This window comes from Dendropsophus ebraccatus, chromosome 12, assembly GCF_027789765.1.
Source record: "Dendropsophus ebraccatus isolate aDenEbr1 chromosome 12, aDenEbr1.pat, whole genome shotgun sequence".
NCBI classification, from domain to species: Eukaryota; Metazoa; Chordata; class Amphibia; order Anura; family Hylidae; genus Dendropsophus; species Dendropsophus ebraccatus.
This window is the reverse complement of record NC_091465.1, coordinates 18,680,198-18,707,764: the sequence shown is the minus strand read 5'-3', so window position 1 is coordinate 18,707,764 and position 27,567 is coordinate 18,680,198. Positions and strand designations below refer to the sequence as shown.

The following is a 27,567-nucleotide window of genomic DNA, read 5'->3' as shown; positions in this document are numbered from 1 at the left end:
GGGGGCATCTACTATGGGACAGGGCAGGGGTCATTTACTATGGGGCAGAGCAGGGGGCATTACTATGGGGACAGAGGGCATTATTACTATATGGGGGCACAGCATGGGGACACAAACCTCCTTACTTTACTGCACATGACACCAAGCAGCGGAGTTACTAATGTATAGGAGCCTATGGGTGGGGAAAAGGGAAGGAAGTTGCTGGAAATGTGCGGAGCCTAAGATGTTTGTCTCACAGGTTCTGAAGAGAAGAATTGTAACTGGAAGAAATCATCATGGTGGTCTGGGCCGGATGGCGAGGAAACAGAGAGCGATCGCATCAGATCAAAGAAGACGTCACCTGTGAGTTACCGAATTATGTTTGTTTTTTTGTTATTTTGTCAAACTTTATTTGGTAGGTGTGCCCCGAGGTGAAAAAGGTAATCAGCAGTGTAGTATATACTTTTTATCCTTCTGTATGAGTGTGTATATATCTCTCCATTCTGTGTAGGTATACAGCAGTGTAGTATATACTTTTTATCCTTCTGTATGAGTGTGTATATATCTCTCCATTCTGTGTAGGTATACAGCATTGTATTATATACTTATTATCCTCCTGTATGAGTGTGTATATCTCTCCATTCTGTGTAGGTATACAGCATTGTATTATATACTTATTATCCTCCTACTGTATGAGTGTGTGTATATATGTGCTCGAGAGATAGATATATACACACTCATACAGGAGGGGGGATAATAAGTATATAACACAGCTGATCCCCTACACAGAATCAAGAGCTAGAGACCCTCTAACAATGATCCCATATAATTTGCTATTCAAAGGGGCCCGCCGAGGCTCTCTCGACCAAGGGCCCACAAAAACCTGGAGCCGGCCCTGCTTATCAGCTGCTAAATGTCCTGCAGAAAGTGGTGTTTTCTTTTCATTCTGACACAGTGCTCTCTACTGCCATCTCTGTCCATGTCAGGAACTGTCAGTAGAGCCAGGATTGTTCTGTATGACATTCCTCCCAGGAACCTTGGCTCCTAATAAACTAGACGTGCTCCATTTCATTGGTAAGGCTCACATCCTGAGCACCATTTTCTGGGTAGGGTGAGCCAACATCCTTGTGATCCTTGACATCTTTTTTTGGGGTTATGGGGTGATACATTTAGTGGGCTCAGTTATTTTCCTGTGATTTGTTGCTTGCATCGTTTTCTTGTATGATGATATTAACCAGACCCGTAACCATGTTTCCAAACAAGAAAGATTAGATTAATGTAAGAAAAACACATTTTCTTAACAAATTCCCAGAAAGCCTTGTTACCCGTCCTGATAAATACTGTGCTGTTGTTTTTCATTGTAAGCCACTTGGCACTTATGGAACACTCTCCCTCTGCGTCTGCAGTCTATAACCTCGGCCCGTGAGATGCCAGCGCTCCCTCCCTGTTGTGGTATTTGCCAGTACACGATGTTTGCATTCTCTTTTTTTTTTTTGCATAAAAGGAACTGTCCTGATTTGGCCTTAACAGCCCAAGATTTTCTGTGCGCCAAGCAAAGTCACTGTAAAATCTTATACGCTTTCTAATTTTCATGCCTTTAGGGGGCAGCAAAGAGCATCATGACCAAGAGCTGTGCAGGGAATATGAGAATCTATAATACTGCTCTTTGTACAGTAATGTAACTGATACAATGCTGCTCTCTATATACAAGTATATACCTACTATATACCAACATTCTGGGGTTGGTTTTTAAATGTAGCCGAGAGGCATTATTGCAAGCCATGAGTGTGAGGTGCAGCCACTCCTCTTTCTCTCTAGGTTGTATACCTACTATAATACTGCATCTATTTACAGGAATATACTATAATACTGCTATCTATGTACAAAAAAAATTTACTATCATACTGTCTCCTATGTATAAGAATATTACTACTATAGTACTGCTCCTATGTACAAGAATATAACTACCATAATACTTCCCTCTATATACAAAAATATAACTACTATAACACTGCTCCTATATACAAGAATATAACTACTATAATACTGCTCCTATATACAAGAATATACCTACTATAATACTGCTCCTTATGTACAAGAATATAACTACTATAATACTGCTCCTACATACAAGAATATAACTACTATAATACTGCCCCCTATGTACAAGAATATAACTACTATATTACGGTTCAGGGAAGAAAAAGAGTGCTGCACCTCACACCTATGGCTTATACTAGTACCTCTCGGCTGCATAAGAAACATCAGAATTCTGTATGTGAATTGATCAAGCCTAACTGCCCCATGTACCGTGTCCACAGTGTGTAGGGACCCATGTGTATCAGATACCTGCACGCGGTACATGGGGCAGTATGGCTTGATCAATTCACATACAGAATTCTGATGTTTTTTATGCAGCCAAGAGGTACTAGTATCAGCCATAGGCGTGAGGTGCAGCACTCTTTTTCTTCCCTGAACCGTATTTTGTTTCTTTCTTTTCTCTGTGTTTTGCACTCCTCCTGGTGAGACCCACATGACCGCAATTAGCAGGAGACACCTGAGTGCTCATGGTTTTAATCCCTCCTGTCTGTCCCATTCTGTCTTTGATAGCTATGGTGAGTGCAATACCTTATCCAGACTTGTGCTGTTTGGGGGCAGCTTCCTCCGCCAGAGGTGCTGGCTGGGTTTTGGTGTGGCAATTTTGGGTCTGGTCCTGTGGCATGGGGGTTACAGGGCCGTTCCATGGCCTCCCTTCCCTGACTGTGCACGCCTGTGGGGGTGGTGGTCGCTGACTGGCACAGTGTGGACTTAGTGTAGGGACCCATGTGTGTCAGATACCTGCACGCAGTACATGGGGCAGTATGGCTTGATCAATTCACATACAGAATTCTGATGTTTTTTATGCAGCCGAGAGGTACTAGTATTAGCCATAGGTGTGAGGTGCAGCACTCTTTTTCTTCCCTGAACCATAACTCTGATCTGTTTAGGTTTATGCCTTGTGCCCCTGTAGAGGCAGGAATCAGCCAGAAAGGGTCCTTTGTGTAAATAATAGCCCCCATCCCAGTGCACGGATTGTGTTACCGTCTTTGACACACACAGAAATATTTCCCCTTCAGGTACAGTCACATTTAATGGGAGAGGTCAGGAATCATCCTGAAGATCTGCGCTGCTGATAATGGGGGGTGGGGGATGCAGGAGATCACTTTGTACTATTATTCTATGGGGGGGATACAGGAGATGGGGGTCACCTCAGAGGTCGTTCTGTTAACACCTACAACAGGTATTTGTGTAGCCAGAGGGAATCAGGAGACAGCAGGGAAGTCCCTATAATGGTCCATTCACTGTCCTGTTTATCTGATGGGACTGAATGAATGGAAGGGGGGGCATTCAGTCCCTTAATAATAATTAAAAAAAAACTTCAGGAAAAAATTCTAAATATATTTAAAAAAATTCTAAATATTTAACTTGTTACAGCAGAACAAGGTCTGGGTTGTAACGTAATATCTTCACGTATCTTCCATCGTAAAAAAAAACGATTAAAATGCGTACGTTTTTTCTAACATACACAAAAACGCGGTCGACCACATTTTTGTGTACGCTACAAAAAACGGATGCGTTTTTATCCCCCTTTTTTTTATAATGGAAGTCAATCAAAAAACAAAGGCTGTAAGTGGGGGCGAACTGCGGAATCCATGGTGGGTGATTCCTTAGTGTGCACATACCCTCACACAGTACGATTATCGTGCAGTTACATCCTGTGTAATTGCAGGCAACGATCGAAAAATATTTGTCTGTCATTGACCGTTGATTTAGATCTGACCCTAAAATCATGGCTAATCGTTCGCTGTAATTCTGCATTCGTTCACTAATCGTTGAGTGTAATTCCAAATCGTTCCTTCTTTTGCTGGGATCAGATGGAGTAAGCGATCATAGTAATAATCGTAGTAACAATCGTAACTTACTGACCATCGTTCTGTGTAATATGGTGAACAATTTCAGGTTAACGATAAACAATATCGTTTGCGATCATTTATCGTTAATCGTTAATAATCGCTTCATCTAATAGGACCTTTACTTAGGAGCTGTATATAACTACATCACAGCAGCCGTCGTCGTTGCCCAAGCTTCGTAGCAATGCATAGTGCCGGATCTCTCCTCCCATCACCAGATCACGCATTACTCTACGTCCAGGCAGATTTGCCATTCAGGGCTCTGGGAAAGTTAGGTGGCAGGCATACCCTTCAGGGCCTGTACTTGGGTCCAGATCAGAGTTTTGCATAGTAAGCACTAGTCTAGCTCCCAAGGTGGTCACCCAGCTTTTCTGATGTTCTGAATGACACAGCCAGTGATATGTCCTTAGGTTACGATCTGTTTCAGGAAAGCTGGATGACCACATTCTGTATATGAAGATTTTGCCACCCTGATTTTCTAGGAACGTTTCGGACAAATCTGCCTCCTTGTGGGCTCAGGGTCTTTGACATTCAGGAGTGCAAGAAAAGACAATCCATTCCCAACTTTCCTAGAATCCTGAAAGTGCCGAACCATAACAGACCCCCACCCTACTGCCCAACTAAGCAGAGCTGCCCTTCAGTTGCTTAGGAAAGCTGGGTGAGTTGCCCTTGTCTTCAGATCCAGCATATATAAACAATTTGGCCTCTATTATACTGGGTAGCTTCCGCTGATGTCATACAGCCCGGAAACCAATGATTTATTGCAGGAGTCAGGGAAAGCTGTGTGGCAACGTGTAGTTCTCACATTTGCCCTGTATGAGTATTATATTATGGTAGCGTCTTCTCCTGTTTCATGTAGTGGAGCCGGCTGTGGTGTAGCAGAGCTGGATGTGGATGTAGCAGAGTTGGTTGTGGTATTCAATAATAATTGGGAAATAGATATTTGGAATATTTCTGTGGGTGATGCAGACAGGAGATTAGTGAGGGGCGATGGTGGCTGCATGGCTGGAACCTTCACAAATCACTGCTGATAAGAACCATCTGCTCTCCCCTGCTGCTTACTGTAACCAAGGTGGGAGTGATGTGGACAGATGGTTCTCATATTCACCTTTATTACTACAGAGTGGTCAGCAAGTGGCCGGAGCAGCGTCATGGCCGATACATAATATAGCATGGGAACTTCCCAGACCTGAGGATGGGCCAGATAATAGGACCTTATATACGGAGGTTATTACTGGCTTCTGGTGCTCACTAGGGGGAGAGTTTTTGTAGAATCTATTGAAATTGGTCTCTGCTCTCTGCTGCCGACTAATCTCCCTCCTCCCCCTCCCCTCCCCATAGAACAGAAAGGGCTTGACTGATTGAGATTTCCTGATAATGAGCAGTGGATGAGTGAGGGGGGGGGGAGGGCCTGGGAAAGTCTTTTTGAATGCAGATGATGGTATATTTGCCTAATAAACCCAATTACAAAGTTTCTTAAAATCGCCTGTACTATTGATTTCTGCAAAAAAAATAAAAAATAAAAATAGGACAGTGACTCTTTAAAGTCTAGCAACACAACTACAATGTATGTATAGACATAATCCACATAGACTGCAGACTCCCTATACATCTATTACACAACAAGTTACATGCTGTACATCGTCTATTTAAAAAAGTATAAAACATTACAGCAATAATGGACAATAACAATATAAATAACATATAACTGTACAACATACAGTGTACAAGTCCAAGAGCCCATAAAGTCTATTAATATATTGGCTGGTCCAGCCTCATACTTACCAAACACACTACTGTAATAAACCCCACATATGCTAACTAGAAATTTTTTTTTTTTTTTACAAAACTAATATTAAAGGCAACCAATCAGCCCGTTTTGGCTTATTTGGTTCCCTGCATCGCTGTATAAATTACTGTTCAGCTTGCGAGACATAGTGTCCGCAGCTGCAGTTTTATCACAGAGAAAAAGCAGTTTAATAACCAGGGTGCCTGGTAGGCAGGGGCGGTCTTGGCATTTCTGGGGCCCCAAGCAAAGTCATGTCTGGGGCCCCCCCATGCCCCCCCTCCTCGACATGCGCTGCCCCCCCCCCCAGTAGTCCTCTTATAACCCTCCTACCACCATACAGAGATTACATATCACCTCAAAACTGCTCTGAACAAAACAGGAAGATATTACCAATGATGCCATAACATAATACTGCCACACCATGACCCCTATCACTACAGACCCTATAACAGAGTGCAGTTACATCCAGTGACTTACAGGAGGCGTCTTCTCTGATCGGCGTCTTTTACTTTTTTTTCTTTCTCTCTCCATCCAGCCTGGGCCACCTTGAAGTCTTCTCCTGGCTGTGAATCTTCCCTCCAGAATCTGTCAGAGAAATATTTTAGGCTCCAACACATACAGTAGTTAGGTCCCCTGTACCCCTATATAGTAGTTACGCCCCTCTGTGCCCCCACAGATTAAAGGTGTCCCTGTGCTTCCACTTAATAATTAGGTATGTTCTGTGCCCCAGTATAGTAGTGAGGCATATAGGCACTTCTGTGCAGTCCCAATGTAATTAAGACCGCTGTGTGCTGCCCCCAGTTATATAGACCCCTTGTGCGCTGCCGACAGTAGTAAATACCACTTGTGTGCTGCCCCCAGTAGTATATACCTCTTGTGTGCTGTCCCCAGTGGTATATAGACCCCCCTGTGTGCTCCCGCAGTTATATATAGACCTGTGTGATCACCCAGTTATACATAGCCCCCCTGTGTGCTCCCCCAGTATACTATATAGACCCCCTGTGTGCTGCTCCCAGTCGTATATACCCCGTGTGCTCCCCCCAGTTGTATATACCCCCCGTGTGCTGCCCCCAGTTTTATATACCCCCTGTGTGCTCCCCCACTTGTATATAGCCTCCCTGTGAGCTCCCCCACTTGTATATAGCTCCCCTGTGCGCTCCCCCTGTTTATATAGCCCCGTGCACTCCCCCACTTATATAGCGCCCCCCTGTGTGCTCCCCTGTTTATATAGCCCCCCTGTGAGCTCCCCCACTTGTATATAGCCCCCTGTGAGCTCCCCCACTTGTATATAGCCCCCTGTGAGCTCCCCCACTTGTATATAGCCCCCTGTGAGCTCCCCCACTTGTATATAGCCCCCTGTGAGCTCCCCCACTTGTATATAGCCCCCTGTGAGCTCCCCCACTTGTATATAGCCCCCCTGTGCGCTCCCCCTGTTTATATAGCCCCATGCACTCCCCCACTTATATAGAGCCCCCCTGTGTGCTCCCCTGTTTATATAGCCCCCCTGTGCGCTCCCCCGTTTATATAGACCCCCTGTGCGCTCCCCCGTTTATATAGACCCCCACTGTGCGCTCCCCCCCGTTTATTAAGCCCCCTGTGCGCTCCCCCTGTTTATATAGCCCCCTGTGCGCTCCCCCCGTTTATATAGCCCCCTGTGCGCTCCCCCCGTTTATATAGCCCCCCCTGTGCGCTCTCCCCGTTTATATAGCCCCCCTGTGCGCTCCCCCGTTTATATAGCCCCCTGTGCGCTCCCCCCGTTTATATAGCCCCCTGTGCGCTCCCTCCCGTTTATATAGCCCCTGTGCGCTCCCCCCGTTTATATAGCCCCCCTGTGCGCTCCCTGTTTATATAGCTCCCTGTGCGCTCCCCCCATTTATATAGCCCCCCTGTGCACTCCCCGTTTATATAGCCCCCTGTGCGCTCCCCCCGTTTATATAGCCCCCTGTGCGCTCCCCCCCGTTTATATAGCCCCCCTGTGCGCTCTCCCCGTTCATATAGCCCCCCTGTGCGCTCTCCCCGTTTATATAGCCCCCCTGTGCGCTCTCCCCGTTTATATAGCCCCCCTGTGCGCTCTCCCCGTTTATATAGCCCCCCTGTGCGCTCTCCCCGTTTATATAGCCCCCCTGTGCGCTCCACTGTTTATATAGCCCCCCTGTGCGCTCCCCCCGTTTATATAGCCCCCTGTGCGCTCCCCGTTTATATAGCCCCCCTGTGTGCTCCCCTGTTTATATAGCCCCCTGTGCACTCTCCCCGTTTATATAGCCCCCCTGTGCGCTCTCCTCGTTTATATAGCCCCCCTGTGCTCTCTCCCCGTTTATATAGCCCCCCTGTGCTCTCTCCCCGTTTATATAGCCCCCCTGTGCTCTCTCCCCCTGTATATAGCCCCCCTGTGCTCTCCCCCGTTTATATAGCCCCCCTGTGCTCTCTCCCCCGTTTATATAGCCCCCCTGTGCTCTTTCCCCTGTTTATATAGCCCCCCTGTGCTCCCCCCCCGTTTATATAGCCCCCTGTGCGCTCCCCCCGTTTATATAGCCCCCTGTGCGCTCCCCCCCGTTTATATAGCCCCCCTGTGCTCTCCCCCGTTTTATATAGGCCCTCACTGTGTGCTCTACCTCCAAAAAAAACAAAAACAAAAACATTTTTACTCACCTGGGACCGGCGTCTCCTCTTCTCTTCTCTTCCGTCTTGTGGCCGCGGGAAGTGTTTCCCCTGCGGTCACATAATGCCGCTCTTCCGTTGTCATGGCACCGGCGCTCCAGTGACGCCTCGAGCGCCGGCACCAGAGACACAGAGCAGCCTCTTGTGACCGCAGGGAAAACACTTCCTGCGGCCACAAGAGTAACTGACAGGGAGGGAGCCAATGGCTCCTGCCCTGTCAGTGCCGCTGCTGCCTGTAACTATGTGCGCTCGTTACGAGCGCACATAGTTAGCCGCAGCTGTCTTGGGCACCAGAGCGGGGCCCCCCTGGATGTCGGGGGCCCCACGCAATTGCGTGGTATGCGTGGTGCCCAAGACCGCTACTGCTGGTAGGCAGAGGTGGGGAGGTAGTCATCTGGGTGGCTCCCCACCTGTGTGTAGTCACCGCTCTCTGCCTGTGGTGCGCTTGATGATTGACAGGGAGAGAGGTCCGTTACTGGCCTGAGAGAGCAGACAATGTAAAGTGCAGCTCCGGCCATACTTTACATTGTCGGATATGGGTAATTGGAATGTGTGTGAACCAGGCCTTTTACTGTATACTACACACTGTACTAAACCCCTGGTCCGGTTTCATCCCACATAGTATAGATAAATACATAAATAAATACACCCCAACACCAAACAACAAAACATATTTATACATTTTTGCCATCCCATGCCCCCAGTACATGATAACAGACGTCCATGAACCAGCTCAGAATTTTCTTACATACCAAAGTCCCAAAGAAACCCTCTCCCCCCATATAAGCCACCACCCAAACTAAAACTAAACCCCAACCCCAAGTGGAGAAACAACGCTAAAGATAACACTAATAATGTGTAAATCAAGTTAACACTAAATATATACATACATTTCATTACATCCTGTATTATACTTCAGAGCTGCACTCACTTTTCTGCTGGTGGGGTCACTGTGTACAAACATTACATTACTCATCCTGTACTGATCCTCAGTTATATCCTATATTATACTCCAGAGCTGCACTCACTATTCTGCTGGTGGGGTCACTGTGTACATACATTACATTACTCATCCTGTACTGATCCTTAGTTACATCCTGTATTATACTCCAGAGCTGCACTCACTATTCTGCTGGTGAGGTCACTGTGTACATACATTACATTACTTATCCTGAGTTACATCCTGTATTATACTCCAGAGCTGCACTCATTATTCTGCTGGTGGTTTCATCAATACAGGATAAGTAATGCAATGCATGTAACTCAATCACAGATATTACAAGTAGCAGAATAGTGAGTGGAGCTCTGAAGTATATAGCAGGATCAGTATAGTGTATGTATGTGAGGCTGTGGTCACTTATTACCGCCATTCTCTTTACATTCCTCAGAAGGGACAAGCAATACTTTGCAAGAATGAAAATTTAGGGCAGAGGTTAAACAGTCAGCAGACAGCCATGTATCATCTAAGAACATGATGTATCCAGCGGTTGTTTTCTTAGATCATCCCCCTGGGGTTATAGAGTTTAGCTATTATGAGAATTACCTGTTAATGTATCTGAGTGCAGGGAATGACACCTCCTCCTCCTCCACCAGCTCCCAAAAGATCTCCCTGATAGCTGACACCAGAAACTCGAAGGGTAAAGGCCGGTTTACACCAGCCAAATCGGCAATTATTGTTGCCAGAAACGCCCATTAGTTCATACTGGCCCATATCACACCCCATCAAGGTCACACTCGCCCATATCATACCCCACCAAGGTCACACTGGCCCATACTATCACACCCCACCAAGGTCACACTGGCCCATACCAGCACAACCCACCAATATCACACTCGCCCATACTATACACCCCACCAAGGTCACACTGGCCCATACTATCACACCCCACCAAGGTCACACTGGCCCATACTATACAACCCACTAAGGTCACACTGGCCCATACTATCACACCTTACCAAGGTCACACTCGCCCATACTATACACCCCACCAAGGTCACACTGGCCCATACTATACACCCCACCAAGGTAACACTGGCCCATACTATACACCCCACTAAGGTCACACTGGCCCACACTATCACACCTTACCAAGGTCACACTCGCCCATACTATACACCCCACCAAGGTCACACTGGCCCATACTATACACCCCACGAAGATCACACTGGCCCATACTATCACACCCCACCAAGGTCACACTCTCCCATACTATACACCCCACCATGGTCACACTGGCCTATACTATACACCCCACTAAGGTCACACCGGCCCATACTATCACACCCCACCAAGGTCACACTGGCCCAAACTATACACCCCACCAAGGTCAGGCTGGCCCATAGTATCACACTCTAACAGGGGCAAAGTGGCCCATGCTATCACACCCCACAAGGGTTAGACTAGTCCATCATCTGACTATGAAAGGATCTCTGGTCGGCTTATGCTCTGACACAATAATGGGCCGCCTCCAAATAGGCGTTGTGCTAGAAACATTGCATGGTTAAAAAAAATCCTGTCTCACATCTGAGGGTTTGCTACAGTTGCATCTAGATTAGACATTAACACAAATAAGTTTAATAGAAGACTAGCCTCCTGTAACTAGATGCGTCTCTTCTCCATCTCTCTGTTCCCTGGATGAGATGTGTTGCCCGGAGGTCAGCTCTGTGTCTGCAGAAAGTCATATTTCTCTTCAAGCCTTTCTCCCACTCCAGCCAGAGCTCTGGAAAAACTCCACCATTATCTGGAGGAATGTAGAAAGTCCTGGCAGATAGGGCAGGAACCTTCCATTAACAGTGAGAGGAGCCGAGCGCTCCTGAATCCTCCTGATAAAATACATTCCAGGGGCATCACATAAATCACAACCTCCCCTGTAAGTGCAGAGGAGCCCTGGGCTCAGGTATCACCCCATACAGGACACCAAACTTGTGCTCTAGACTGATACATTGTAGCAAACTAGTATAACAGAAGAGATGATGCCAGTATGCTTAGAGATGTGCAGTGTCCGAGTACCCCTATCCCAGCTACTTTATGTTGTCATGTGGCTGAGTAATACTCTGCTGAGCACTCCAATCTGTGGTAGGATATCATATATTCTTCGTATGAACTCTTCGTAGGGGTAACATTTCTGCTGTGTCTTTACCACACCCATAATAACATGTATGGAAGCAAGATGCTTTGGTCACATGACATCTCTCAACCAATGATAGTTCTGCCCTTGTTAACCAGGAACGGGGTCGACTTAAAACCTGTCTAAGCCAGTCTGAGCCTGGCTTTTAAACAGAGCACATGTGTGCTGTAGTGTATGAAGATATAGTGTTAGAAGATTGGTTAAATATAGCTCCTGCTAGTCAGACCATTTATTCAGTAATTTACCTGCAAACTTTCTTAGTATCCTGTGGAACAGTATACAGGGAGAGACAAGCAAATAGGGAGGTAAAGACAAGCTCCAGCCCCTGAAGTTGCCTCTAAGGGGCCTATTCCATGGAGCGATAATCGAGCGAATCAGCCCAATTTGGCTGATTATCGCTCTGTGCAATAGAGACAATGATCAGCTGATGATTGTGTCATCGGCTGATCGTTTATTTAGGTTCAAACCTAAAATCATCGGGCACCGACCGCGCATCGCTACGTGAAATAGCGATGCGCAGCGGGCAACCGACGATTTCACAAGCACCATACATTACCTAACCATGTTGCAGGGCTTCTCCTGCGCTCCTTCTTCCTCCCGGTCCTGCGCGCAGCAGCAGCTTCAGTGCGGCCTGTCTTAGCTGACAGATTGCTCAGCCTATCACTGGTCAGGACCGCAGCGGCCAGTGATTGGCTGAGCGGTCTTCCAGCTCAGACAGGCCGCACCGAAGCTGCTGCTGCTGCGCGCGGGATCGGGAGGATGAAGGATCGCATGAAAAGACCTGCAACATGTTTAGGTAATGTATGCTGTTTAAACAAGGGCTGCAACCCTCGCTAAACGATTATCTGGCCGTGTAATAGGCCCAGTAAACTCATTTACATTATCGATCGGGCTTCCTCGGCTCGTGGAATAGGACCCTAAACCTTACCTTACAAAGTCACTTCTCCAGTCCATGCTGTGAGGGTAAGTTCAACATTCTACATCCTTCTTCTATTAGTCCAGGAATGGATAATCTGCTCAAGGGCCCTCTGGCTTTTACCATTGTCTCCTTAGGCCTTTGGTCGGAGATAGTGTTGATCAGCTTCCACATGGGTGATCGTACTCCTGCATGCGTCCTTCCGGGTGTCATGTGCCAGAGCTGTACAGTTCTTCTGTAAGTACCAATGTTTCTCCTTAATCACCGACAGTCACACTGTGAAGATCCATTACTTCAATGTGACTTGGACATCTGTGCATCAATGACCTTTGGTCATGAAGGTGTTAAAGGTGACCTAAATTATGTTACGCGATAAGGGTAAAATCTGAGCTGTACTCTGCTATCTCTGGCAGCTCCATGAACAAAGCAGTGATGTTCCGACCTGCCACTCCATTCAAAACAGTTAATGGGGGCAACATTTTGCAGGAGGGGCCTCGTGGGATCTTATACTTATCTTCTATCTTATTTGTGTCCCAATGGAGTGGCAGAATACATATTTGGCTCTATTTAGACTGGGGAACATTGGACCCCTATTCTTGTGATCTTTGGGATCCTAGGAGTCGGACCACCGCTAATCAGACACCGATTCTGCAGTTATATGATCAGGGTAAACCTCTAATTCTGTGTTGAAAGACTACATCCCGCAGCAAGCCCTGTCTTCTGTTCTATATTGGGGGGAAGTTGTGCAGCTGTTGGGGGTGCAGCAGAAACAGACGCTCTGACCACTGAGGGGGTCCGAAGGCTCCTCTGCCATATGAGATGACATAAGTATTCTAAAACTCATCTGGTCGGTGCTGGCCCTGTAATAGATTTTACACTGGGGCCCAGGAGGTTCATGTTATAGGAGATGAGTAGACCTGGAGATCTCTGGGAAATGTCCTGCAGATTCGTCCTCCTGCAGAGCCTCATGTTTTCAGCTCATGTTAATATATGACGTTCATAGAAGAAACTCAAGCTATTAAACCAATGTAGTCTGGACAGCAAACTCTGAGCCCTCCCAGGAGATTGACCAAATTTTTCAGGAGTTTCTGCTGCTGGATATGATAAATGATGTCGGCCCACTGCCTGCCTAGGGCCACAACACATCATCATCTTCCCGGGAGGGCAGAGCCAGGTCTGGTTCCAGTTGAGGTGTTGCAATGTTGCACATTTGCATTTGTGTTTTAAAATATGATGAGATCTGCTGGTGACCAGCTGTGAACTAAATGAATGTAGACTCAATGCTCCACTCTCTAGTGGTTAAAGGGGTTATCCAGCGCTACAAAAACATGGCCACTTTTCCCCTACTGTTGTCTCCAGTTCAGGTGCGGTTTGCAATTAAGCTCCATTTACTTCAATGGAACGGAGTTTCAAAACCCCACCCAATCTGGAGACAACAGTAGGGGGAAAATTGGCCATGTTTTTGTAGCGCTGGATAACCCCTTTAATGTACAGGTGAGTATGACTATGAGAGAGAGGATAAATTCTCCCTTCTTTCAGTATTAAAGATATTGGCAAACAAGAGTGTGGACAGTTGGGAGAGCATACATGGAAGCAGATCAGATAGGCTGTAGATAGGGAGGAGAGCATACAGAAGGGAAGCTCAAACAGGCTGTAGATGGGATGAGAGCACACATAGGCAGCACAGTAGCTCAGTGGTACACTCTGGGGTGCACCCAGGGCAACAGCTAATTAATTTGGAATTTAGGATGCAAACCATTTTGTAGAGGGGGGGCGATGTGAGTGATGATAGTTTCGGTGCAGTCCTGAGGAATAAGTTATCTATAAATGACTTTATTTTATTATAGTATTACAGGTAGAAGCTCACACAAGCCATAGCTAGATAGATAGAAGAGCATACATAGAGGGCAGCTCACACAGGCTGTAGAGAGGAAGGAGAGTATACCTTGAGGGCAGCTCACACAAGCTGTAGATAGGGAGGAGAGCATCTGTTCAGAGTAGCTCACTCAGGCTGTAGAGAGGAAGAAGAGCATACATGGAGGGCAGCTTACACAGGCTGTAGAGAGGAAGGAGAGTATACTTAAAGGGCATCTCGCAGGCTGTAGAGAGGGAGGAGAGTATACATTGAGGGCAACTCACACAGGCTGCAGATAGGAAAGAGAACATACATAGAGGGCATCTCACACAGGCTGTAGAGAGGAAGGAGAGTATACCTTGAGGGCAGCTCACACAAGCTGTAGATAGGGAGGAGAGCATCTGTTCAGAGCAGCTCACTCAGGCTGTAGAGAGGAAGAAGAGCATACATGGAGGGCATCTTACACAGGCTGTAGAGAGGAAGGAGAGCATACTTAGAGGTCATCTCTCAGGCTGTAGAGAGGGAGGAGAGTATACATAGAGGGCAACTCACACAGGTGGTTGATAGGGGGAGGGAATACATGGAGGGCATCTATCATAGGCTATAGGCACACCGGGAAGAAAGCAGATACAAGCCAGCCTGCAGGGGAGAATCACGTGGGCTATGTATAACACCCAGCCCTTACATCTATCATGTATTACAGGGAGAATACCCCCACAAGAGAAGACTCTTACCCTCGTAGCAGACTATATACTGCATCAGGATGTCTGAAAATGAATGAAGAATACAGTGGCTTTCAGTGATATGAGGGCACTGTGACTATCACTGTTATGCGGATACAGACTGTCTTTGTCATATGGGAACTAAAGCTGCCACAATGACAGGGTCACTGCACCTGTACATGGCTGCCACTGATTTCTAGGCATGGTTGTCACTGTTATGGGGCACCATGGCTGACATCTTTATAGGGCCAAAGTCATGGGACCACAGTAGCCATGTGTGTTATGGGGGCAACATGGCTACCAGTAGTATGGAGATACAATGACTGCCACTGTTATGGGGGCACTATGGCTGTCACTGCTCCCCATTTGCATTTCTTTAGGAACCATTGTATCTTGTACACCATGCTCCCTTGCTCCTTGTCTTACAAGTCGACATCTTTCAGCATTACTTTTCCTTTTAGAAAACTGCCCCCTAGGAGAGACGCTTCTTCTTCAGGCAGTGGCGGGTGAGGGGTGCTGCGCCCCGGCCTGGTCCTGCTGCTCTGTAACCAGAACAATGTTGGCACAGCCTGGGGTTAGTCTGACCTCTTTTTATCTCAGCATTTAATGACGAGGTAAAATCTTTCACTTGGTGCCAATAGGAGGTTTTCCTGCCAAGCTCGGCTGCACATGTGAGCGCACAGATGGGAGCGAGCGCCGAGCGACACCTGGAAGTAATGAGCAGATGTGAATATTGGGATCTGTGATGTCGAGCATCGCTCCGGGCCTTTGATCACACACTAATGGTTGTCAGTCTTGCCCATTCCTTGGCTTCCATCGCTTCATCTGGAGTCAACTTTACCATCAGTTATAAAGTAATTCTACAATAATGCGTGAACCGGACTCGTGACTCTGCCAGGTAAAGTGCAGCCGCAGATGATACATTGTTACCTATGAGGAGGTGTTCATGTTACCATTTACATCCTGTCTTCTGTCTGTCCTCCCACAACTCCATGCAGTGCACAGTTCCCTTATGGGAATCAGTAGATCTGTTCATCCTGAGCTTCCTAGTGCATAAATAGAATGGCAAAAATACAATGACACGGAGGCAGAGAAGACCCATTGATATTCCAGGTCACAAAAGCATATTGCAGGGGTCTTTTACTTATTGGCTTGCTTCATTTTAGATGTAATGGGGTTTAACAGGAATGGTAAAGTTCCATTAGAAGCCCCCATCACAAATCCTGGCAACAGTTTTGTTGTTGCACAAAAAAATTTGCATAAATAGTAATGTGAATGTAACAGTGAATGTAAGAAACTTTGTAATATATCTTATCAGAGAAAAATGCCTCTTCACTTAGGTTCTTTTCCTGCTCCACCTCTTCCTTCTTAAACGTATCAGTCAGTCAGTAAAACAGTTTATTTCTGTCTTGCTTTGACAAGACAGACTAGCAGATCACTGTGCCACGATTAAGATCTTTCAGATCGAAACACAACAGCTGTGCTCAGATTATTAATGGTTGCTTCAATAAAGAATTAGTATTGGACCAGAAATGCTGGATCTTCATCTTCCAACAGATCAGTGAGATCAGTTACATGCTGCCCATATAAGTCTATGGAGAGGGGAGGGTGAGTAAGTTGGCAGAGCCAGGTTGCAAAAATAAAACACAAAAGGTTACTGTGAGTATTGGATTGAGGCATCATTAACAGTTTACACTGCTCAGTACTGCTCTATAATGTCCTCCATGCCACTGCTACATCTGAGGGTGCAAACTCACTAGCTCAGGGACAGCTAAAAATTAAAGATGGATCCTGCAGAGGGGAAAACTTGTTAAATATACCACATACAAGGTATCCAATGGCCAGAAAGAGTTCTGCTCCTCATGTACACACATAGGACAGCGTATCCTGGAATGTTATCTGAGGCGACCGGTGCTTTAAGATCTATGTAATAAGGCAGCAATATGGGAATAGGAGATGTAGCAGAGCCAGAAAGCTCTGCTGGAATCCTGGGGAACACAGTTGAAATGTCACTCAGCTTTTCTAGACTCCTGAAAGGTAAATCCAGAGTCATGAAAGTGGGAACATATCAATGCACTGGAGACATAGGCTGTGTGGAAGACAAGAAATTTGGGTGTTACCCAACTTTACAGGAGCCCCTGAAGTTCTCTCAACTTTCTGCAGTGCTCCTTTTAGGAGTCTGGGAAAGGAGGGTGGGCAGTTCCCACAGTGGGATTGTCAGACATCTATCTGCCTAGTTATGCACTGCTCATACTGTCACATAGTAGATTTGCCTCTCAGTGGTCTGGGAAAGCTGGGTGACAACCTCCTGCAATCTACAGATAACACAATGTAACCATCTAATGGAGTTTCAAAACAATCCATACGAGGGGCTTATACTCACCAGACAATTTAGGGGGGGGCAGATACTTTTTTAACTATGGAAACAGACCGGAGTGATTTCGTGATTTCTGATTTACTGTTTTGTCCTGTAATAAATTCACATTGTGGCTCCGACGTTCACATTGAGAAATAATCAGCAGTGGCAAAAGGAGGGGGGTGGGGGGGGGCGACTTTCCATCCAAAACATATGTTTTTTAGTCACTATTCCTGTTATCTTGGCTATTTCCTGCATGTTTGTTGCCATGGCGACGTGCTCGGCGAGGATGGGCTGTTTACTAGGCCTCTGCTACATACAGCAGGCATGTGTTGTCAATTTCCAAAATAAAAAAAAAAAGTTTTTTTTTCTTTTACTATTTTTTTTTTTTTAACAGAACAAACGAAGACAAGAACCTTCCCTTCCGCCCTCGTCCTCTCTGTGTCTTCGTTTCAAAGCGATTTCTGGCTCTGGTTCCCCCTTCAGAGAAAGTTTCCTTGGCTGCTAAGCAAGAGTCACTGGGCAGCAAGCCACAGCGGAGGGGCTGAGCTCCGGAGGAAGAGATGACTGAAGTATCTGCTGCCTGAGAGGAGCGTTAGTCGGACCAGGCTGTGACACCAGACGTTTCAGGGCAGCGAGGAGGTAAGTGACGCACGGAAACAATTGTTCGCAAATCCACCATTGATATCGATGCTACGACGCAAACTTTGCTGGGGGGGATTGGTAAAAAAATTTTCAAACTTATCCAAAAGTTTTCAGTGACCATTTACTATAAAAGATGTAACATATTCAACTGTATAGAAGTAGCAGAGCCGGTGGCGCGTCCGGGATCATCCTATGGAAAGCAAAAAAAATGACACCTTGTGATGTGACCGTGCATTGTGCTTAATGACAAACTCAGCTAGCAACTCCAGCACTGCTACATGTGACAGGGTCACTTGTGCAAATTCCAGCTAACAAAGTCAGCACTGCTGCATATAAGGACAACTCAGCTCAGCATCTCACACAGACCGTGCTTTGGTATATTTGACAAACTCAGTTGTTCTGCATCTGGCAAACTCAGCTCCGCTATTCGCAACTGTCTGTGGTTGCATCCATTTGATTAACTCAGCTCTGCTCTGATATGCTTTGATTTACATGACAAATTCAGCACTGCTGTATTGATCCATTTCATCTCTGTCAAACTCATCTCTGCTCCAACATAAACCTAGCTCTGCTACATTACTATGTCATAACTATTCTGTATGGATATGTGACCAGTTGGAAGGAATGAAAGAAACCAATCTGACATATTGAGATAGACAGTCCCACTTCTGGTTTAAAAAATAATGTACCAGGTGCAGGAGAGCTGAGTTTGTCATGTAGCACAACTTGTGCTGATATGATGTATCGTGGATAGGCAACCAGGCATCTGCCCCAAGCGCTCACTGCTGGGGGGTGCCAACAAGCCACTTTGGTGCAGGAGAGCTGAATTTGTCATTTAGCACAATTTGTGCTGATATTGTGATGTATTGTGGATAGGCAACCAGGCATCTGCCCCAGGTGCCCACTGCTGGGGGGTGCCAACAAGTCACTTTGCTATGGCCAGGGTATTTAGATACAAGACGAGGGCAATAAAATGAACCTTTGCCTCAGGTGAAGGCGTGTTATCTGTGTTTTTACATAGGACTGCAAGTATTCTACTCATCTCTTGCTAAAATAATGCACTTAGCTCTGCTACATCTGTCTATTAGTGTTAGCTCTGAGACTGTGGATTAGCTTTTGGGTCTTTCGCATGGATGCTGACTGGCGCAGCGAGAGTTAATCGTGGTCGCGCACTGTGACAGTTTCCAAGTTCTCGCAAGGCCTGCCTGTATGTTTACGAAGATCATTTGGATTTCAGCCTCTGACTGTTAACCACAAATTTGCTTTATTTGTTTCCTTTAACAGTTTTAAAGTAAATTCACATTATATCGGGAAGATCCCGCGGACGCAGCGCCAGATGTGCGCGCGGAAGCGGTGCGGGGAGAGCAGACACATGGGCTTCAGTGCAGGAAGAGATGTTGTATCTGCAAAGAGGACAAAAACTTTGCACATATAATATCAAAGCAAAAAAAAACAAAAAACTAACAAACAAGACCCAGCTTTCCCATAGTCCTGAACAACAAAGGGGGAGGGTAAAGCTTGCCATTCAGGAATCAGGGAAAGCTGGATATCACCCCTCTGGGAGCTGTAGCATTGGCACATACATTTTTACGCAGCTTTCCCCAAATCGAGAAATTATTATAAAAGTTTTAGCAACTTTTTGACTGTCTTCTGGAAGAGATGTAGCATAGAATATTCAAGTGCTCAACGCTCCAATCTGTAACTAGGATAGGAACCGGTACACGCCCTAACCCAGGGATAGGGAACCTTCAGCCCTCCAGCTGTTGCAAGACTACAATTCCCATCATGCCTGTACAGCCGAAGCTAAAGCTTTAGCTGTCCAGTCATGATGGGAATTGTAGTTTTGCAACAGCTGGAGGGCTGAAGGTTCCCTTTCCCTGCCCTAACCCATTCCCCAACCTGTAGTGCTACAGCTGCTGTTAAACTACAACTCCTATCATACCGTAACCTTATTACAGTGTTCCCCAACCTGTTGCTGGTGCACAACTACAACTCCCAGCCTGCTCTGGCAACCTTTCTGTCATCAGGTCATCAGTCTGTAGGCTGGTCCCTAAACAGCGACTCTCCAGTTATTGCAAAACTACATCTCCCATCATGTCATGACAGCCGAAACATGATGCGAGTTGTAGTATTGCAGCGGCTGCAGAGCTTCTGGTTGGAGAATGCTGTCCTCACGTGACCAGGTAAGTGATAAGAGTATCAGAGCAGATAGAGGGAACTTTGTCTATCAATATACAAGTGTAACGTTCTGTATAACAGTGTAATGTAATAGTAAAGTGTATTACAAATATCACTGGATGGTAAAGGGACTGAGTAACAAGGAAATAAAGTAACAAGTGACTACAGTATTGAAATGCTGACGCTGTAGAGAAAACAGTAAGGAAGCAGTAAATAGAAGGAAATACTCACTTGTGTTATCACTAAATGCATGTGCAATAGGAAGAACCCAATGCACAAGTACATAGATAGATAGATAGAAGATAGATAGATAGATAGATAGATAGATAGATAGATAGATAGATAGATAGATAGATAGATAGGAGATAGAAGATAGATAGATAGATAGATAGATAGATAGATATTAAGATAGGAGATACATAGGAGATAGAAGATAGATTGATAGATAGATAGATAGATAGATAGATAGATAGATAGATAGATAGATAGATGATAGATAGATAGGAGATAGATAGATAGATAGATAGATAGATAGATAGATAGATAGATAGATGATAGATAGATAGGAGATAGAAGATAGATAGATAGATAGATAGATAGATAGATAGATAGATATTAAGATAGGAGATACATAGGAGATAGAAGATAGATTGATAGATTGATAGATTGATAGATAGATAGGAGATAGGAGATAGATAGATAGATATTAAGATAGGAGATACATAGGAGATAGAAGATAGATAGATTGATAGATTGATAGATAGATAGATAGATAGATAATAGATAGATAGGAGATAGATAGATAGATAGATAGATAGAGAGATAGAGAGATAGAGAGATAGAGAGAGAGATAGAGAGAGAGATAGTAGATAGATAGATAGATAGATAGGAGATAGAGAAATAGAGAAAGAGATAGATATGATATAGATAAATAAATAGATAGATAGTAGATAGATTAGTGCTAAAGTTCTGACTATAAATAAACAAAATCACAATGTTGTACCCACTGCTCCTTCCACCACCAGGATGGTGCCAGCCCGGACTTTTGTTTCTCCGTAACCTTTTGTCTGACACCATCCTGCAGTTTGTATTGTATTTGATGGTGCAATTGTGACCTTGATCCATATTGGACATGCACCAGGCATTTTTATATATTACATGTTCATATTTACAGTATATGATTTCTTCTGCTCTCTCTCTCTCTCTCTCTCTCTCTCTCTCTATATATATATATATATATATATATATATATATATATATATATATATATATGAATGATTTGGAAATGCTTATTAGTAGTAATGATACTATAATATGGGGCCAATCAATGTTCCTTCTACTAACTGGTCTTTTGGCTTCTTAAAGGGGTTATCCAGCATTAGAAAAACATGGCCACCTTCTTCCAGAGACAGCACCATTGTTGTCTCCAGTTCAGGTATGGTTTGCAATTAAGTTACATTCACTTCAATGGAACTGAATTGCAAAACCTGCACCCAAACTGGAGACAAGAGTTGTGTTGTCTCTGGAAGAAACTAATCGTGTTATTTTACTGGAAAACCCCTTTAATATCATTCACATAATTTCTAATCAATCTTGTTATCAGTCATCCTTTTTTTTCTCCCATCACCTTTGCTCTTACTGAAAATATCATCTATATGTTGCATCTGTAAGAGTATTAGTTGTTGTTACACAGTCTGGCTAGACTGGACAGTGGATCTTCTCTAATACACCAGAAAACATGTTTGCATAGGGTGGAGTATGTGTTGCCCCCATCACTTCCCTTTAAATTGAAGGCAAAATAAACCTTTACACGCAAAAAATTATGAATTGAAGGATAGATATGTGATAGAGACACAATAGATGAGATTAACAGATTTGTCTACAATAGACAGTATATCTTTTCCAATACATCAAGAAAATTAAGGGTAGATGTTGACCCCTTTGCTGTTCCCTTTAATTAAAGGTAAAATATATTCTTATATATAAAAGCATAGATATGATGTATGAAGTGAATGTGGGATGGATAGATTTGTTTAGAATGGGCAATATTCCATTTATTTATTTATTTATTTATTTAATCCACCGAAAAAAACAAGTTTACTTAGGATGGGGCAGATGTTGCCCCCATCACTGCTCCCCTAGATTGGAGGAAAATAATATGATATATTTGTGTACAATGGATATTAATTCTTTTCCAATATATAAAAAAGCAGGATTCCTTACGATGGGGTAGATGTAGCCCCCATTACTGTTAAATTAAGGGTAAAAAAAATAAATTAATTAATAAATAAGAATAATAATAAAAATAATATATGAAATTATAGATAGATAGATAGATAGATAGATAGATAGATAGATAGATAGATATGTGATAAATAAGATGTGAGATTGATAGATTGGTGTAGAATAGATTTCTTTTTTAAATACACCAAAAAACTTGTTTGCATAGAGTGGGGTACTTGTTGTCCCCATCTCTGTTCCCTTATATTGAAGGTAAAATAAATCCTTATTTATAAGAAGATAGACAGATAGATGGATCTGAGCTAGATGAGAAATAGATATGATACTGATAGGTTTGTCCAGAATGGTGTTCTCATATTGGTGTTCTCTTAAATGGCAAGACACATTATCCTTATACAATAACAGATAGATGGGTAGATACAGTGTATTACAGAGACACATGGATAAAGGTAAATGGGTTTACTGGGTTAACAGTTTTTAATAAATAAAATATATATATATTTAAAGAATCCCCAGAGAAGGAACATTTTTTAGAGATTTCTTTATTTTGTGAGTAAACAGACATGCTTTTTTGAATCTATCTATCTATCTATCTATCTATCTATCTATTGATCTATATTTCTTCTATCTATCATTTATCTATCTATCTATCTATCTCCTATCTATCTATGTATCATCTATCTATCTCTCTATCTCATATCTATCTATCTATCTATCTCCTATCTATCTATCTATCTATCTATCTATCATCTATCTATGTACATTATTCTGCTGTACACTATATAACACCTGGATATGTATATAGCTTGCACAGCGTTCCATCTTTCTGTTACAGTGTGACAGTGCTGATGTATATGATGTAGGACTGTAGGACACATTTTGCTACATTCATACATTATGGTATATATTATTCACTGGGGTTGCAGATTTTTCCTACAATACTAATATTTCATGTTTGGTCATGGAGCATTAGAGGCGTGAGTCCCCCATCCTGTCCATGGAATAATGTAGGCGCTGTCAGTGACTGCTCAGTATACCAGCCATCCTACTCATTCACTCACTTTATGGGAGTTTTATAGCATTTTTAACCCTAATAGAAGGGTTTGAATATGTAAAACCCCTGGGTCCTCAGTTCACCTCAGTCCAGCTCTGCCTGATAAAATAAATAATATCAGACAGAAAATCTGGGATTTCTCAGGTGTTTAGATCTGGACGTCCTTCATTCCTAGGTTTACATTATTTTATTGCTCTAGATTTGCATAACTCATATTAACCAGTGGAGATAAATGGGCTCATTCTTAGATATGCGATAGATAGATAGATAGATAGATAGATAGATAGATAGGAGATAGATAGATAGATAGAGTTCAGGATTCTATCCTATTTGTCTATGTATCTATCTATCTATCTATCTATCTATATTCTATCTATCTATCTTTCTATCTATCTATCTATCTCCTATCTATCTATCTATCTATCTATCTCCTATCTATCTATCTCCTATCTATCTATTATCTATCATCTATCTATCTATCTATATTCTATCTATCTATCTTTCTATCTATCTATCTATCTATCTATCTATCTATCTATCTCCTATCTATCTCCTATCTATCTATCTATCTATCTATCTATCTCCTATCTCCTATCTATCTATCTATCTATCTATCTATCTATCTATCTATCTATCTATTATCTATCATCTATCAATCTATCATCTATCTCCTATCTATCTCTCTGTCTATCTACCTATCTATCTCTCTATTATCTATCATCTATCTATCTATCTATCTATCTATCTATCTATCTATCTATCTATCTTCTATCTATCTATCTATCTATCTATCTATCTATCTATTATCTATCATCTATCTATCTGTCTGTCTGTCTGCCAATATATCTGTCTATCTATCGATCTATATACAGTACATAAGAGATAAATGTAGGAAATGATATGTAGTTGAATGGATTATAGACAAAAGAGAGATTTATTGTTGGATGGATAGACCAATAGAGAACATACATTGGAGAAACTAACATCTGTATAGGATAACTAGATAACAGATATGAAGAAGACGCCTACATTATAGTGATGTCACAGATGAAACAGTGATGTCACGGATGATACAGTGATGTCACAGATGATTCAGTGATGTCACAATCCATTCTCATACCCTCTGGGGATAATACTGCAGTGAGCAGTGCAGAGTATTAGTAAGTACATTGTCTCCTCTATATACTACCGGATGTGCTGTAATCATGAGCCTCTGCTCTTCTCCCATGTAACATATAATACTGGGATTTAACCCTTGGCCGTACATGGAGAAGTCAGGCATTACACAACATATAGAGCAGTAATTGGGCAGAAAAGTGCAGCGCTGTGCAGCAGTTATGGTGGGCCTGGGAGACATTAGCATCCATCATTTCCTGCCCTTCCCTCCCCTCGCACAGATACCTTCTGCTGATTAGTCGCCGCTTTTACTAAGCAAATTCTCATGCTTTGATAATTATCCCTCTAGAGAATCTGACCCAATCCATCGGATCTTCCAATTTTCTTTATAGGAAAAAAATAAGAGCATTTACCCCTAAGATAGAAGAAAAAACATGTTGGTGCTTGAGGCGTCCTCCTCTGTGAAGTGTTCAGTGTGTATGGCTGCCATTTGTATCCCGCAGGAGCTGTCACAGAAGTATTTAGAGTTCTACATGTACATTCTGCCCAGTGATAACATCATCTGTAGTGAGTCTTTTGATGTCACGGGTGATAAATGACATCACAGATGATAACAGCACCATAGATGGATAAATAACATCACTGATAATAACATGCTGTCACAGATAGTATGATGACGTTACACATTATAGCAGATCAGAGATGGAAACATGATGTCACAGATGATAACATAATACGATGATGTCACAGATGATAACATGATATGATGATGCCACAGATGATAAAGTGATGTCACGTGATATTATGACGTCACAGATAGTATGATGACAACACAGATTATAGCAGATCAGAGATGGAAACATGATGTCACAGATGGTAGCATGATACGATGATGTCACAAATGATAAAGTGATGTCACAATCCATTCTCATACACACAGGGGATAATACTGCAGTGAGCAATGCAGAGTATTAGTAAGTACATTGTGTCTCCTGTGTACAGACCTGTCCTCTATATGCTATGATGTCACAGATGATAACGTAATATTATGATGTCACAGATGATAAAGTGAGATCACCTGATATTATGATGTCACAGACAATATCATAGAACATAACATGATGTCACAGATGACAAAATGATGTCACCTATGATAAAGACTCTGTTGGGTCAAAACATGGGATGTATGGGATATACTTCACCTAATAAAGGTTTGAAGATTTTTTTTTACACTATTGGATACAGTTGGACCTTCTTTTGTCATCATAATATAATCACATTTTATTATGTGTCACATGATGTTATCACATGACATAATTTAAGAATCTGTGACATCATGTCATCACCTATGACATCATGGTATCATCTGTGATATTATATCATCTGTGACATCATCGTATCATCTGTGATATTATATCATCTGTGACATCATCGTATCATCTGTGATATTATATCATCTGTGACATCATCTTATCATCTGTTACATCATGCTACCAACTGTAATGTCATGGTTTCATCTGTGACATCATGCTACCAACTGTAATGTCATGGTATCATCTGTGACATCATGCTACCAACTGTAATACCATGGTATCATCTGTGACATCATGTTGCCATATACGATATCATTTTGCCATCTGTGACATCATGGTATCATCTGTGATATCATGTTGCCATCTACCATATCATTTTGCCATCTGTGACATCATGTTGTCATATACAATATCATCTTGCCATCTGTGACATCATGTTGTTATATACAATATCATTTTGCCATCTGTGACATCTTGTTGTCATATATAATATCATTTTGACATCTTTGACATCATGGTATTATCTATGACATCATGCTACCAACTGATATCATTTTCTCCTCTATGACATCATGATATGATATATGACATCATCTGTGACATCAGGGTATAATCTGCAATATCATTTTACCATCTGTGACATCATGATATCATATATTATATCATTTTACCATCTGTGACATCATGGTATCATCTATTATATCATTTTACCATCTGTGACATCATGGTATCATCTGCTATATAATTTTACCATCTGTGACATCATGTTGCCATATACAATATCACTTTACCATCTGTGACATCATGTTGCCATATACAATATCACTTTACCATCTGTGACATCATGGTATAATCTGCAATATAATTTTACCATCTATGACATCATGGTATAATCTGCTATATCATTTTACCATCTGTGACATCATGTTGTCATCTACGATATCATTTTACCATCTGTGACATCATGGTATAATCTGCTATATAATTTTACCATCTGTGACATCATGGTATAATCTGCTATATAATTTTACCATCTGTGACATCATGTTGCCATATACGATATCACTTTACCATCTGTGACATCATGTTGCCATATACGATATCACTTTACCATCTGTGACATCATGGTATAATCTGCTATATCATTTTACCATCTGTGACATCATGGTATCATCCATAGTATTATGATGTAACAGAAGGGGCTGGCCTGTAGAGCATCTAACCATATGGAAGCAGCTTAGAGAGTTTCCACTGAGCAGAGGAGAACAACTCAGGGCAATAGATGAGTAATTTCGTGGGATGATGAACGCCTTCATCAGGGTAGGTGGAGGATGCACGGTCTTTTTCTTATGTTACTGGATCTGCCTGAGAAGTTCCTGATATCTGGAACATAACAAGGACTGTGGAGTAAATGGGAGCGGACAGTGCCGGGCCGGAGCTCTCGGGGCTCTTACACATCTGTAAATGTTTTAGGCCTAGCATAGCCGGGACTCTTTTTGTAGGGCGATGATATCTCAGGTATGGGGCTCGGGCCTTATTAATCTAAATTTACTGCTGAGGAGATAGCGATTGTTATCAGACTGTAGCCTCGAAGACAGAGACATTTCACAGTCATTATACAGTCTCTAAACATCTGCGCAGCCCTTCCTTATCGCTATCTGATTCTG

The 27,567-nt window shown here is 43.2% G+C and overlaps 1 protein-coding gene across 3 annotated transcripts in view; it reads left to right on the top strand.

Annotated features, from left to right (window-relative positions):
• Positions 1-27,567, top strand: part of CDON (cell adhesion associated, oncogene regulated) — a 150,860-nt gene that overhangs the window by 54,205 nt on the left and 69,088 nt on the right. For all 3 annotated transcript variants that reach the window (XM_069948930.1, XM_069948932.1, XM_069948929.1), the window contains exon 2: positions 17,751-17,995. The gene's annotated coding sequence lies outside the window, so the exon portion shown is untranslated. The remainder of the gene's footprint in view (positions 1-17,750; positions 17,996-27,567) is intronic.